Source organism: Crocuta crocuta, unplaced genomic scaffold (assembly GCF_008692635.1).
Source record: "Crocuta crocuta isolate KB4526 unplaced genomic scaffold, BGI_CrCroc_1.0 scaffold373, whole genome shotgun sequence".
In the NCBI taxonomy this organism is placed as follows: Eukaryota; Metazoa; Chordata; class Mammalia; order Carnivora; family Hyaenidae; genus Crocuta; species Crocuta crocuta.
The window spans coordinates 6,250-20,054 of NW_027531911.1; the positions used below are offsets into that span (position 1 = coordinate 6,250).

The 13,805-nt window shown below is 32.8% G+C and overlaps 1 non-coding gene across 1 annotated transcript; it reads left to right on the plus strand.

Annotated features, from left to right (window-relative positions):
* The first annotated feature begins 9,390 nt into the window (after positions 1–9,390).
* Positions 9,391–9,497, plus strand: LOC144240399 (U6 spliceosomal RNA). Its single transcript, XR_013337704.1, has one exon. It is a non-coding gene; the product is annotated as a U6 spliceosomal RNA (small nuclear RNA).
* Positions 9,498–13,805: the final 4,308 nt, after the last annotated feature.

The window sequence follows — 13,805 nt, forward strand, 5'->3', positions numbered from 1 at the left end:
TCAGGATTTACATCTTTATGAAAGAATAGTCTGCAAGCATTTCCTTTATCATTAAAACAACCTGGGCAATATCCATGCTTGGTCCTTTCTTGCTGAAGATTATAATTCTGTTAATGATATTCTGGCTGCCTTAACTGCAAAAAATAGTCCATACTCCAACATATGTCCATTGTACTGTACATAATTTTCCTGTTTTCCAGTCACTGCTAAGTTAATTGTTTTAGAAACATGCGTTGTAGTAGAATGCAATGTATATGAAAGCTGAATACCTAAAAATTGATTTCCTCAAAATTCTGTGCTCAGTTTCCTTGTTTGTGTTACTCCTACAGATAAGCTTATCTCAGCTGTAAGTCTGATGGCTTATACCATTAATCATTTAATTTTTTTTACAGTATGATGGAAGACATAGTAAAAATGTAAATGCAAAGTCTGATATACAAAGCAGGGTGCTCTTTTACTTATGGATAGTACAAATTATGTTACCAACCATGTTTGTCTTTAATTGTCAAAAGATCAGAACAAAACAGAATTTAAATACTAATTTTTATAAGTGTTGTATCCCATGTATTTTATCCAATCTGTCATGATGAATGAGTGAATAAAAGATTCTACAGATTACATTTTCTTCCCGTAGTTTTTGTTTTGAATTAGAATTCCACACTTCTAGAGCAGAATATACATAAACTAGAAAAATATAGATAGGAATTATTTTTCCCTAATTAGGGAATAAAGTGGTATATACATTATTTCTAGGAGAAAATGTTTGAGCTCTGAGTTACTTTTCTTAAATATATTTTAGTTACTTTCAAAATAATAGACAAGGGAATATTTGAAGACCTATTATTTTATAAGTTTTGACAATCTGTAGAATGTACCAGAATGACCTAATTATGTCTGGAATTAAAGAATTCTACATTCAAAATAAAAATTCAGTCTTTATTAAAATAATAACACTAACAAACTGGTTAAAGTTGGTTGCAACATATGTTGTTAATCAGTTCTTTATGAAACATTTTAATCACTGGAGAATTATTTTTTAATATTATATAATATCAATTTGGGGGGTGCTTGTCAAAAGATCCTTTATTGAAATATTTTCTTTTGTAGTTTTTAACTAGCTAGGCATTCTACTGAAGCACTTCTGATGTCATCTATGATGTCATCAGGGTGGCAGCCATCAGCATTGCAGCCCACAGACCAGGCAGTCACCAGGATCCCTTGAATGGTTCCCTCCTCTGGCTAAAGATCAGGGCTATATTTGATGAGGCAGTGTTGACACTCTCATCAAAAGTGTCCACAGTGCTTAATAGTTTTTTCTGTTTCTCTCTGTCTTTTGGTGGTTCCTTCAAGGCTTTGAAAATCAGGGCAGAAACAGAAGGTCCCACTTCAATCTGGACCTGTCTTCTCTGAATGGTTAGTTTCACTGTAATTCTCAGGCCCTTCTAAGCACCGTTTGCCTTGGTAATGTCATCACCAAACTTTTTTGGAAACAGAACCAGGGGGTTGATCTTCCACACCAGGGCAGACTCACACCAACTTCCCCAGTGGGGAACCTGAGGTACAGGACTTTGATCTCATTGGGGTCAAACATAGGTGACATGGTGGAGGCAGATGATATTGCGTGAACACGGATCCTGGAGGACTAAAGAGAGCTGCATCTGGGCCTCCTCTGAATTGAAAGCCAAAGGACTCAATATCAGTAATTTCTGAAAGCAAGTGAATACTCATAAAGAGTTGGTACCTACAAACATCGCTTTTATCACTAGTACAAAATTAGCTATATGAAAATGATATTTGTAAGACATATATTATTTACAAAATGGCTAACAAAGCCCCTTACTGAACAAACTCTTGCATGTAGCTGGAAGAGGTCATATCAGAGGATAGTCCTAGGATAAATGTACGAAGGTAATTATAGCTCAGGAAGTACATTATTGAATTCAAATTTCAGCTCCATTCATTCCAAGGACAAGTTATACATGAGATTCAATTTTCTTATCTGCAAATGCAGATAGTAATAATACCTACCTCCTGTGGTTGCTGTGAAGATTAAATGAGTACATACAGGGCCTGACATATGGTGAAATCTTCAATAAGTGATAGTTAATATTATTGCAATTATTTTCAATGAAATCAAGATTTTTTTATATGACAATACAGGGATTAGATGAGGGTGATAATTTTTTACTTTTGTAATTACATTGAATGTTAGAAATGAATCTTAGTTTAGTGATGCATAGTAATTCTATTATTTCCATGGAAGACTCCAATTTTAACTATATAACTTTGTATCCTTCCATTATTAATGGAATATAATACTATAATTATATTATATTAATATATTAATAACATAATTATATTAGCATAATATAATTATATTATTATATTAATATAATATATTAGTATAATATAATTATATTATATTATACCATTCTAAATACTATAGAAAAGAAACAATACATAAAATATATTATCTATATATCAAATTTATTAGTGTTCCCAGAGGGAGTGTTTCCTGGTTCTCTGCCTAAGACTAGATTTATCAGTTTAAACCAAAAATAAAGTCCCTTGCTCACTTTTTAATTGGATAGTTGCTATTGAGTTATAGGAGTTTTTCATATGGTTTTGATAGTAATCCTTTATCATATGTTTAATTTGCAAAATATTCCCTTCTATTCTGTGGACTGCCCTTTTATTCTATTGATTGTGTTCTTTGATACAAATTTTTCATTTTAATGTGCTACAATTTATTTATTTTTTGTTTTATTGCTTGTACTTTAGCATTGCTAATGCTGTTATTTCCAAGAAATCATTGCCAAAACTTTTCCCATTTTCTAAGAGTTTTATAATTTTACTTCTTGCATTTGTAATCAATGAATTTCAGCTAATTTTTTAAATGTGTTTAACAGTCCAAGTTTATTTCTTTGCCTGTAGACATCTGGTTTTCCTACATTCATTTGTTGAAAACATTGTCTTTTCATGTTGGATGGGTTTTTCACCCTTGTCAAAAACCATTCACTCATATGTATGAGGGCTGATTTCTCAGCTCTCTATTCTATGCTAGTGGTGTATATGTCTCTGTTTATGTCAGTAATACCATAACAATGTAGAAATCACACTAGTGTAAGCTTTGAAATCAGACAGTATTAAGACCTTCAACTTGGTTCTTTGTCAAGACTGTTTTGGCTATTTGAGTTCCCTTAAGATTCCATATGAATTTTAGAATGGATTTCCATTTCTACAAAGAAACATCATTAGGATTTGTAATTGTTTTGTTAAATTAACAAGTGTTAAATAGAGCCCCAGGTGAATGATGGCAAGCACAGCTCAACAAAGACCTCAGGGGAAGGGGAAATAGAGAAGTTTGTTACTCAAAGGTCTTGGAAAAGGTACAACAGCATGTCTAGAGGTGACTGCATGGGGAGGTAAAGACAGGGTGCAGAGTGTGAGGGGCAGGACCTGGGGAATATGTTTTTATTAGTGTTCACAGAGGGGAGTGTTTTTAAGGTTTCCTGGGCTAAGGCTGGATTGGTAAATTCAAACCCCAAACAATAGGGGATTGGTAAAATCAGTAGGGTTCTTATTTAAAGGGCACACAGGGAGAAAGGAGTTAAGGCAGAAGAGAATATCACCAGGGGTGTTGAGGAAGACATATTAGGAACTTAAACTTCCTTGTGACTCTCCAGGATGTTATCTAGGGCATGCACTTGGGAGACAAGCTAGTGTCCATTCAACCAGCCCCTTAGCACACAAAATTAATTCTGAGGAAGCAAAATCATGGAGTAGTTAAAGTCTCAACAGGATTTTGATAGAAATTGCATTGACTCTAGTTTTCAGCATACAAATCTTTTACATCTTTGGATAGGTTTATTCCTAGGTATTTTATGATTCTTGGTGCAATTGTAAGTGGGATCGATTTCTTGATTTCTCTTTCTGTTGCTTCATTTATTGGCCATTTGCAGCAACATGAATGGATAGAACTGGAGGGTATTATGCTAAGTGAAATAAGTCGGTCATAGAGAGATATCATATGTTTTCACTCAGATGTGGAACTTGAGAAACTAAACAGAAGACCATGGGGGAAAGGAAGGGAAAAAGATAGTTACAAACAGAGAGGGAGGAGGCAAACCACAAGAGATTCTTAAATACCGAGAACAAACTGAGGGTTTATGGGGGTGAGGGAGAGGGGAAAGTGGGTGATGGGCATTGAGGAAGGCACTTGTTGGGATGAGTACTGGGTGCTGTATGGAAGTGATGAATCATGGGAATCTACCCCCAAAACCAAGAGCACACTGTTTACACTGTATGTTAGCCAATTTGACAGTAAATTATATTAATTAAAAAAAGGAATTGCATTGACTCTGTAGATTCCTTTGTATAATACTGATGTCTTAACAGTATTGTCTTTAATCCATGAAAACAAGGTGTCTTTCTATTTATTTGTGTCATCATTGCCTCTTCCAGCTATATTCTGTAGGTTTCAACATACAGCTCTTTTCATCTCCTTGGTTAAGTTGATCCCAAGCATTATTTATTTTTTTTTATTTTTTTAATTAATTAATTATTTATTTATTTATATTTATTTATTTATTTATTTTTTAACAAATAGTTTATTGTCAAATTAGTTTCNGGTCAATTCCTAGCAGTGCCAAGCATTATTTCTTTTCAATGTTGTAAATAATTTTTTTCTAATTTCCTTTGGGATTTTTCACTAGTATATAAAGTGGAAGTATGGTGTGTTTTATATCCTTTAACCTTGCTGAATTCATTTATTAGTTCTAATATTTTTTGTAGGGTTTTTAAGATTTTCTACAGATAAGCTCATGCCATCTGCAACAGATATAAATTTATTTCTTCCTTTCCAGTTTAGCTGACTTTTATTTCTTTTTCTTGCTTAATTGGTCTGTGGAAAACTTCTGGTATTATCTTGAGTAGAAGTGATGAAAGTGGTCCTCCTTGTCTTGCACCTGATCATAAAGGAAAGGCTTTCCATCTCACCAAAGAGTACACTATGAGCTATGGGTTTTTCTACTATGGTCTACTATGTCATGGTATATTCCTTCTATTCCTGGTTTGTTGAGTGTTTTAGCATGAAAGTGTGTTAACTAATGTGATTTTTAAAGGAGTTTATAACTCCAAATTGACCATGAGGATGTTAAAAATGTTATGTCATCCCTTTCTCTGAAAAAATTCCAAATACAATTTGCTAAATTTATTAAGGTGCAAATAGTCAGAAGAGATATTTTCTTAGACTATACATAGGCAAGTAATCTGTAAAAACTGAAAAGTCAGAGCAAACTGAAAGTTGATTGGTAGGAATAGGAAGGTCAATTTCTTAGGTACTGTATTAGTAATACAAATTTTATCATGAGATCGGATAAGATATTAAATCTCTTCATTGTATACATTCATATTGTAGACTTCATGTATTCTATATAAATTTTAAAAGAACATAGCATCCATTAGCATGAAGCAATAAACTTACATTTGATATTTCCTTTTTAATATGTCTATATTTTCTAGTAGCACTTAAAATATAGTTCAGAAATCACTCCTATTAAGTAATTATTTAACAACTTTGAGTATCTTATTAGTGAAATTTATTCTATAAGAAAAAGTATCATGTAAGAAAAGTATTTTACTTTATTGACTAAAATGTAGATTTATTGATTGAAACACATTAAAATACATTGGAATTTTTTTCCTTCTAGTAATTGATATTATTATTATTTCAAATAATATAAAATGTTGCTGTTGCTTTTAAAAATCATTAATAATTAAACAGCCTCTTTTGCTCTAATTACTATAGTGACTGAAACACAGATTGTCAAATATATTGCTTAATAAAGAGTAAATGACAATGTTCTTCAAATATAGCTTTTGGTAGCACTAGCAAGATCTCAAGATTTAGAATTTTATACTAAATAATAAACATTTTCCTGTGATGAAATTAATCATATTCAATCCATAAAGAAAATATGTATGTAGTGGTTGAGGTCGGGTTGTATGGAGGAATGACTAGGTCATGGCAGAAATGATCCTGATAAATACTTTGATACTTTGGATGATGGAAATTTATTCAGCAATAATTAAAAGAACAACAAAAATTAAACACCAACATAAATTTGGGCTATTTCAAAATAAAATTATAATACATGTTACTTCTAGAATTATTTTATATATTTTTAATCTTTATTTTCAAATCTAAAATAATTTAATTTTTATGAAATATAAAATTACTATCACTAGGCATTGGTTGAAGTGTGTGAATCAGTTAATATGTAGCATTTGGATGGGCTTTAGCCTGTACTTGTGTCTTAAATATTGACAGGAATTAATTAGTTTAGAATTGGAGATTTTCCTCTCTAAAAAAAAAAAGAATTACATAAAAAAAAAAGAAAGGAAAGGAGATCTTCCTTGTATATTAAAAATCAACTATGATAGACACTTGACATAAGAGAAAGCAAATGCTAGATGATTTAGGTTGGTAAATGCCAAATATGTGGTACTTGTTGAACACTTTTGAGGGAACAACCCCAAAAAAAGAGGATTAAGCATACAAGTTATATTTTAAATTAATCACTATTAATTTTGTACTGCTATTGAGCAATTTAACTGTTCTTTTGCTTTTTACTCTCCCCTTCTTGACAACTATTTCACACATTCTGACTCTCCAAATTTGTACTTTTCTCTGTGCAACTTTTTTCTTTTTTTATATATATCTTTTAACATTTATTTATTTTTTAAAGATTTTTTTTAATGTTTATTTATTTTTGAGAGAGAGAAAAAGGGAGACAGAAAGAGCCAGTGTGTAAGTAGGGGAGGAGCAGAGAGAGAGGGAGACACAGAATCTGAAACAGGCTCCAGGCTCTGAGCTGTCAGTGCAGAGCCTGATGCGGGGCTTGAACCCACAAACCGTGTGATCATGACCTGAGCCAAAGTCAGAAGCTTAACCGACTTCAGAGCCACCCAGGCGCCCCATTTTAACATTTATTTTTGAGAGACAGAGCTTGAGCAGGGAAGGGGCAGAGAGAAAGGGAGACAGAATCTGAGGCAAGCTCCAGGCTCTGAGCTATCAGCACAGAGCCTGACACATGAGGTGCCCACCCCCACACAACCCTGACATCTAGAGTTGAGCTGAGATCAAGGGTCAGATGCTTAACTGACTAAGCCACCCAGGCACCTCTCTGTGCACCTTTTAATTTACAACCTGGCTCCTACTTCACTGAAGAAATCCAGTAATTACAAAGGATTATACTCTAAGTATTCCATATACTCTAAGTACTCAATGACTCACCTACTAGTTTCCTTACCTTTATTTTCTGCTTCCAGATCTGCTACAATATGTTAATTGTTCATGTCTCAGTCAGGTCCTTTCAAAGACACATTTGTAATTCATTATCTTTCTTTTACTGAAGGTTATCAGTCTCACAAATCTCCCATTACTGTTCTACATCATTTATTTTCCTCTACTGAATCATTTCCATTATCACTTAAATACATGTTGGTTCTACCATTTTAATAATAATCCTTTGTCTGATTTCATTTATCTTCTAGATACCACCCCTTTTCTCTCTTCTCCCCTTTCCATTAAAAATCCTTGAAAGAACTGGCTCTACCTTATGTCTCCAAAGCTTTTTACAGTCTCTGGTCTAACCAACCTTTATCAACATGGCTTCACTAAAACTGTTCTTGTCAAGCTCATTATATGTCACATAATTCACCCCACTCATTTTACATACTTTCCCCATTTTATCCCAGCACCCCAATCTGTTCTCCTCTCTCATCTTTCCACTTCTCCCCATCCTGTTATGATTGGAAAATTCCAGGATTCAGTACTCCTTCCTACCTTCTTCTCTTTCTTTACCCTCTCCCTTGGGGATTTAATCCTGCCTCTTGGATTTAAATATCATCTATATGTTGATTTCCCCCAACTTCTAATTGTAAGCCTTAGCCTATCTTCTGACTTCTGAAATTTTATATCACAAAACATACTTAGCATAGAAATTTGGGGATACAATTAACATCTCAAAGTTAACATGTATAAAGCTGAATTTCTTATGTTATTCCAGCCTGACCTCATCCTCACTCAGTCTGCAGTTTTCCACTTCAAAATTAATGCTAACTTCACCCTTCCAGTTGTTCAGTTGCAAAGCTTGAAATAATTTGCTACACCCCTTTTTTTCACAACAAATATATGAATTGTTTTCTTTTTTTACAAATATTTTTAAGTAATCTGTAACCCAGTGTGGGACTCGAACTCACAACCCCAAGATCAAGAGTCTCGTGCTCCATGGCCTGAGCCAGACAGGCACCCCTATATAAATTTTTTTCAAGGTTCACAATTAAATCACCTTAACTATGATACCTTACTCTATGCCATATGGATTTACATCAGCAGCCTTTTAACTGATGTTTCAGATTCCATCTTATTCTTTATACTCATAATAAGAATTACTCTTATAAAATGCAAATCATTCCACATCTCTGTTACAAATTTCCCATTGGTTTCCCATTTCCCTTAGGACAAAGGACAAATTCACATGGTTAAATACTACCTATCTCTAACCCATCTCTGACCTTATCTCTTCTCTCTTCCAGATCCCCTCTGCTATAGCAACACTGGATTCTGCTGATTCTAGAACACACCAGGCACTAACCTGCCATATAATCTTTGTTCTGTCTGTTGCCTCCATCTGGAATGTTCTTCCTCTGTATAACTTCCTCCAATTTCACCTCCTTGATATTTTTACTCAAATACCACTTTCTTAATGATGCCAACCCAACTACCCTGTATTCAATGTTTCCAACTTATTTGATGCTATTTACCCTAATTTCCCATAACCTCTATACCTTATACTTTGTTATATAGCAAATTATTTTATATTTATAATATACTGTATTATTTATTACACTATTTTATTCTTGTCCTTTCTAAAATGTTGAGTGCAGAGATCATTTGAAGTTTTTTTCACAACAGATTCTAAGCGCACAGAAGAGTGCTTGCACATTCATAAATAATTACTGGGTGTATGAATAAGTAAATAACTGAACTTACATAATATGGAAATGTATTCACTTGCTACATTATAAAGCATGAACAAACATGTATATAAAAAGAATGAGATAAAAAATAAGTATCTGCATTAGACATTTTAACTTCATCATATAACACAATGGGCCATTGTGAATGTCTGTGGGTATTTTTGTTTTTGTTGTTGAGGTAATATTTATAAAGAAAGGAAAATAGATGAAAATTTCCACTTTTTAATTTTAAGTATTTTAAAATTGCAGTGTAAAATTAAACTGAGCTTGGTGTACTTACATTTAATTTTTTTGGGGTTTTGAATGATAAAATCAATGTACCATTAAGAAATATCAGGAAGTATGGTGCTCGCTTCGGCAGCACATATACTAAAATTGGAACGATACAGAGAAGATTAGCATGGCCCCTGCGCAAGGATGACACACAAATTCGTGAAGCGTTCTATATTTTTTCACTAAAGAAATAATGGACTTGAAAGACACATTGGACCAGATGGATCTGACGGATATATTTAGAACTTTACATCCTGAGGCCAGGGAATTTACTTTCTTCTCAAGTGCGCATGGCACATTCTCCAAGATAGATCACATACTGGGACATAAAGCAGCCCTCAATAAATATAAAAGAATAGAGATCATACCATGCACACTGTCAGATCACAATGCTTTGAAACNCCCTCCCCTGCTCACGCTCTCTCTCTCTCTTTCTCCTAGAAATAAATAAAAATATTTTTTAAAAAAGAATAAAATACAACATAAATATTCTAGACTTTGAGCTAGATAATGTGAGTTCTAAATCTAATTCCACCACTACATTAGAAAGACAGACTGGGGCAAAATATTTGTTTTCTGCTCTTGAGACTTCTCATTTGTATAATTTGGAAGTTCAATTTTANAAAAAAAAATAAAAAAAAAATCACAACAGGCTTATAACAATTCAGAAGCTTCTTTTGTTCTATAAATTTTTGAATCATATTTTTATATTAAAACATGCTTTGTTAAAAACAATAACGATTTTTTTAGAAAGAAAAATATTTTAATTTAATCTTCATGACAGCAAGATTTTAGGTTCAATTTTCTCAAATTTTAGAAGTACTCTTGGGATATTATTTCATCAGACTTTCACCTAGATTTCTCTGCATTTTCTCTGAAGTTATTTTATACTTTATTAATCTGGTTTTGTGTTCCATATTTACAGTTCTTAATTACTCAGGATTGTTCTCTTACAGGTTGTATGTTTCATCACACAGCATAATCACATCATGTGAATTACCTGTATCTGATACACTGTAGTGCTAGCTGTCCTTAAGAACACTAACCAACTGTGATACTTCCATGTAAGCACATTAGAAAGGGCTTAGTGTATATATGGAGATAGAATATACATAGATACATTTCTTTTTATTTTATTTTATTATTTTCTTTTTTTAAGAAAGAGAAGTGAGACAGAGTATGGGCGGGGGAGGTGCAGAGAGAGAAGGAGACACAGAATCTGAAGCAGGTTCCAGGCTCTGAGCTGTCAGCAGAGAGCACAATGTGGGGCTCGAACCCACAAACCATGAGATCATGACCTGAGCTGAAGTCGGAAGCTTAACTGACTGAGCCACCCAGGGACCCCCATAAATACATTTCTTAAACTTTATCAGCACACACCTAGGAATGTCAAATTCCAGGATGAAGAATAGTATTATGTGAAATATCTATAAGAGAAAAAGATTTCAACAGCATTTAGTGAATAAAATGTGACATATTACTGATAGCTATTAGTGAAAGTAGTCTGAGTTTACATAAAGAAAATTCATATCTTAGGCAAAATGATGGGAAAGAAGCAAGAATTGCATTCTCTATGCCTAAAGTTTACCTAATTTTTGAGTGTTTTTGGTTTGCTCACAGTTTGAGATATATGGTCTAGGAACTCTCAATAATGAGTAAGTATTATCAACTACTACTTTTAAAATGAGATATTGAGACAAGCACAGAAAGAGATATTTAATCCATCATTTTGGTTTTAATTTTCACAAGCCTGCATATTTTTAAATTTCCTAGTATCATTTATAGGTCTTTTTCACCTCTCAAGGACACATGTCAAAACAATGAATAGAATATACCACCAATGTTTAGAACGTGGTACATGTGGGAAATTGAACTAGACATGTTTTAGTCCTTATCTAAATTCTTTAAAGGTTAAATTCTCACAACAATGCAAGGTAGCTATCAGTCCCATTTCACAACGATGAATCAGTATCAGGATGAAAGGAATTGCCTAAGCTCAAACAGTTGCAGTAATTTTTTCAGCTATATACACTATTTGCAATGGGCATGTTCACAAGTATGGGTATGTATTCAAATTCAGGACTGCTTCACTGAAGGTACTACATATGAATTCTTATGTTTTTTAGAAAGTTGATACCAGTAAATGATTATTAGCAAATCTTACAATGTTCTAGTGACTAGCATCATGCGATTATCATAGAGAAATTAATTCTTTTAGAAAAGACTCTTAACTATAGAGAACAAACTGATGGTTACCAGAGGGAAGAGATGGAGGAATGGCTTAAATAGGTGATGGGGATTAAGGAGTGCACTTGCTGTGATGAGCTCTGGGTGTTGTATGGAAGTATTGAATCATTATATCATATGCTTGAAACTAATATTATACTGTATGTTTCCTAACTGTAATTTAAACAAAAACTTTAAAAAAGAAAAGTTATTTTTAGAGTCAACAAGCAACATAAAGCATGTTTAATACTTTATATTGTGTTTATCATAAAAGAAAAAACATTTTACCAACAGAAGGTCTTACCTTCTATACTGTTGTATATTTTTGTGATTTACTGAAATATTAGAGGGTAATAGTGTTGTTAAACAATACTTTCAATAGCTCTACAAGCACAGTGGGAAACATGATTTTATAAGAAATTAGTTATAAGATTATTGTATACTTTTCCATATGATCTCCAATCTGATGCATTTTTATTGTATCCTAGAACATGTTGCCTGTGCTCACTGTAGATATAAAGTAATGCTGAATTCAGCAACATCATAAAGGGGCTTACAGTATAAGCAAAGACATCTGTTAATAGTACCAGGAATACATGAGAACTGTGGTGCTCAAATAGCTTTGTTAGCAAAGCATCGCCTCCTAATTCATTTCTACAGCAAATGGAAGCCTCATTTTTCATGGCTTGGTAGTTGCCTTCAAACATATCAATAATTTCAAATGAAATCATTTCTATGCAGCCAATTTTATTTTAAAACAGAAGATGGAATCGTTAATGTTCTGTTGATGGGTAGACAGCCTCTCCAGCAGCTGCTTGCCTCAATCTCTGCTTGATATTTTAAAATTGATTTTAAAATAATGTTTTAATAAAATTTAGGAAGTTTGATTTTGTATAAGAATTGGGTATGATTTCCAAATATACGAAACTGAAAAATTATAAACGTTCTATCTTAGAGCCTTAAAACTTGGTCATTTAATTTCTCATATATTTGGTAGCTGAGAATATTTTTACATAGGAAAACGAAAATATTAAAAATTTATGATTAACATATATCACAAGAGATTATCTATAAATAAGAGATATATAAAAACAACAGCATCCTTTATGGAACAATTACAGATACTGGGAAATTATTACTTTTTCTGATTCCTGATATTTTGGATATTATGCTGGGAAATTATATGACTGTGTATAAATTTAACTTTTTCAAATAGGTTACTTCATATACCACTTTTAAATCACATATTCCAAAGTAGTGATGACAATTTGTTATTTATGTATTCCTGAATACATATGAAATAAAATAACCTTAACCCTAAATATGTCACTCTTGACTTCCAGGTCAAATATTAGTGTTTGCCTAAAGAATGTTATATTGAAGTTTGGTAAAATTTTATAAACACATTACTACATTATTTTGTCTTGAAATTGCAGCAATAACAATATTATTTGATGGCTCAGTTAAGCACTTGTATAAAAGAGTTTAATGCTTCTCAAATACTCCAAGATATAAAAAATGAAGTTTGATGAAACTTAAATGGCACCAGCAGCACTATAGGGATCTATAACCATAATAAAACAATAGAAATAAAGTAATGATACATTTTATCATGGAACAAACAGCATGGCATACTATATAAATGAGGATATGGGATAAACTGGCAAGTTTAGCAGATGACACAATTACTACTACTAATAGTAATATTTTTATTTTATATGTAAATTATAATCTATAATTATAATTTCCACTTATATTCTTCAAACATGTTTTCACTGTTCTTTATACAATAACATGTTTTTCTTCACAATTCTACCAAGAAAGTGCCATTATTATCTGCTGTTAATATATGAAGTTTCAGAAGGAAAATAACATAAACCACATAACTAATATATAATGAGACCAGGATTTGTGTGCAATTGGACAGTCACCACAGGCTATCACTTGAATTATGAATCACAAAGAATCATATATAGTAATTTTCAAAAATCATTTTTTTAACAATGGCCATGAGGACAGATGGTAGACAAAAAGCTGTGAAACTCTCTCTTAAACTCCTGATATCACGATCCGATGTCACTTTCAGAAGCAGAGGCATTGTAAGCAAAGGGCGTGTGTCTGTGACATGGTAGAGAATAAAGCCAAGGGAGACAGTGGCCTGTTGTGTTGCCATATTGAACACAATGGGCGGTTTATGATATGAAACACATCCTATCACTGGAGGTTAGTGAACATCAGTGCTCCAGTGTCACCTACGGTAT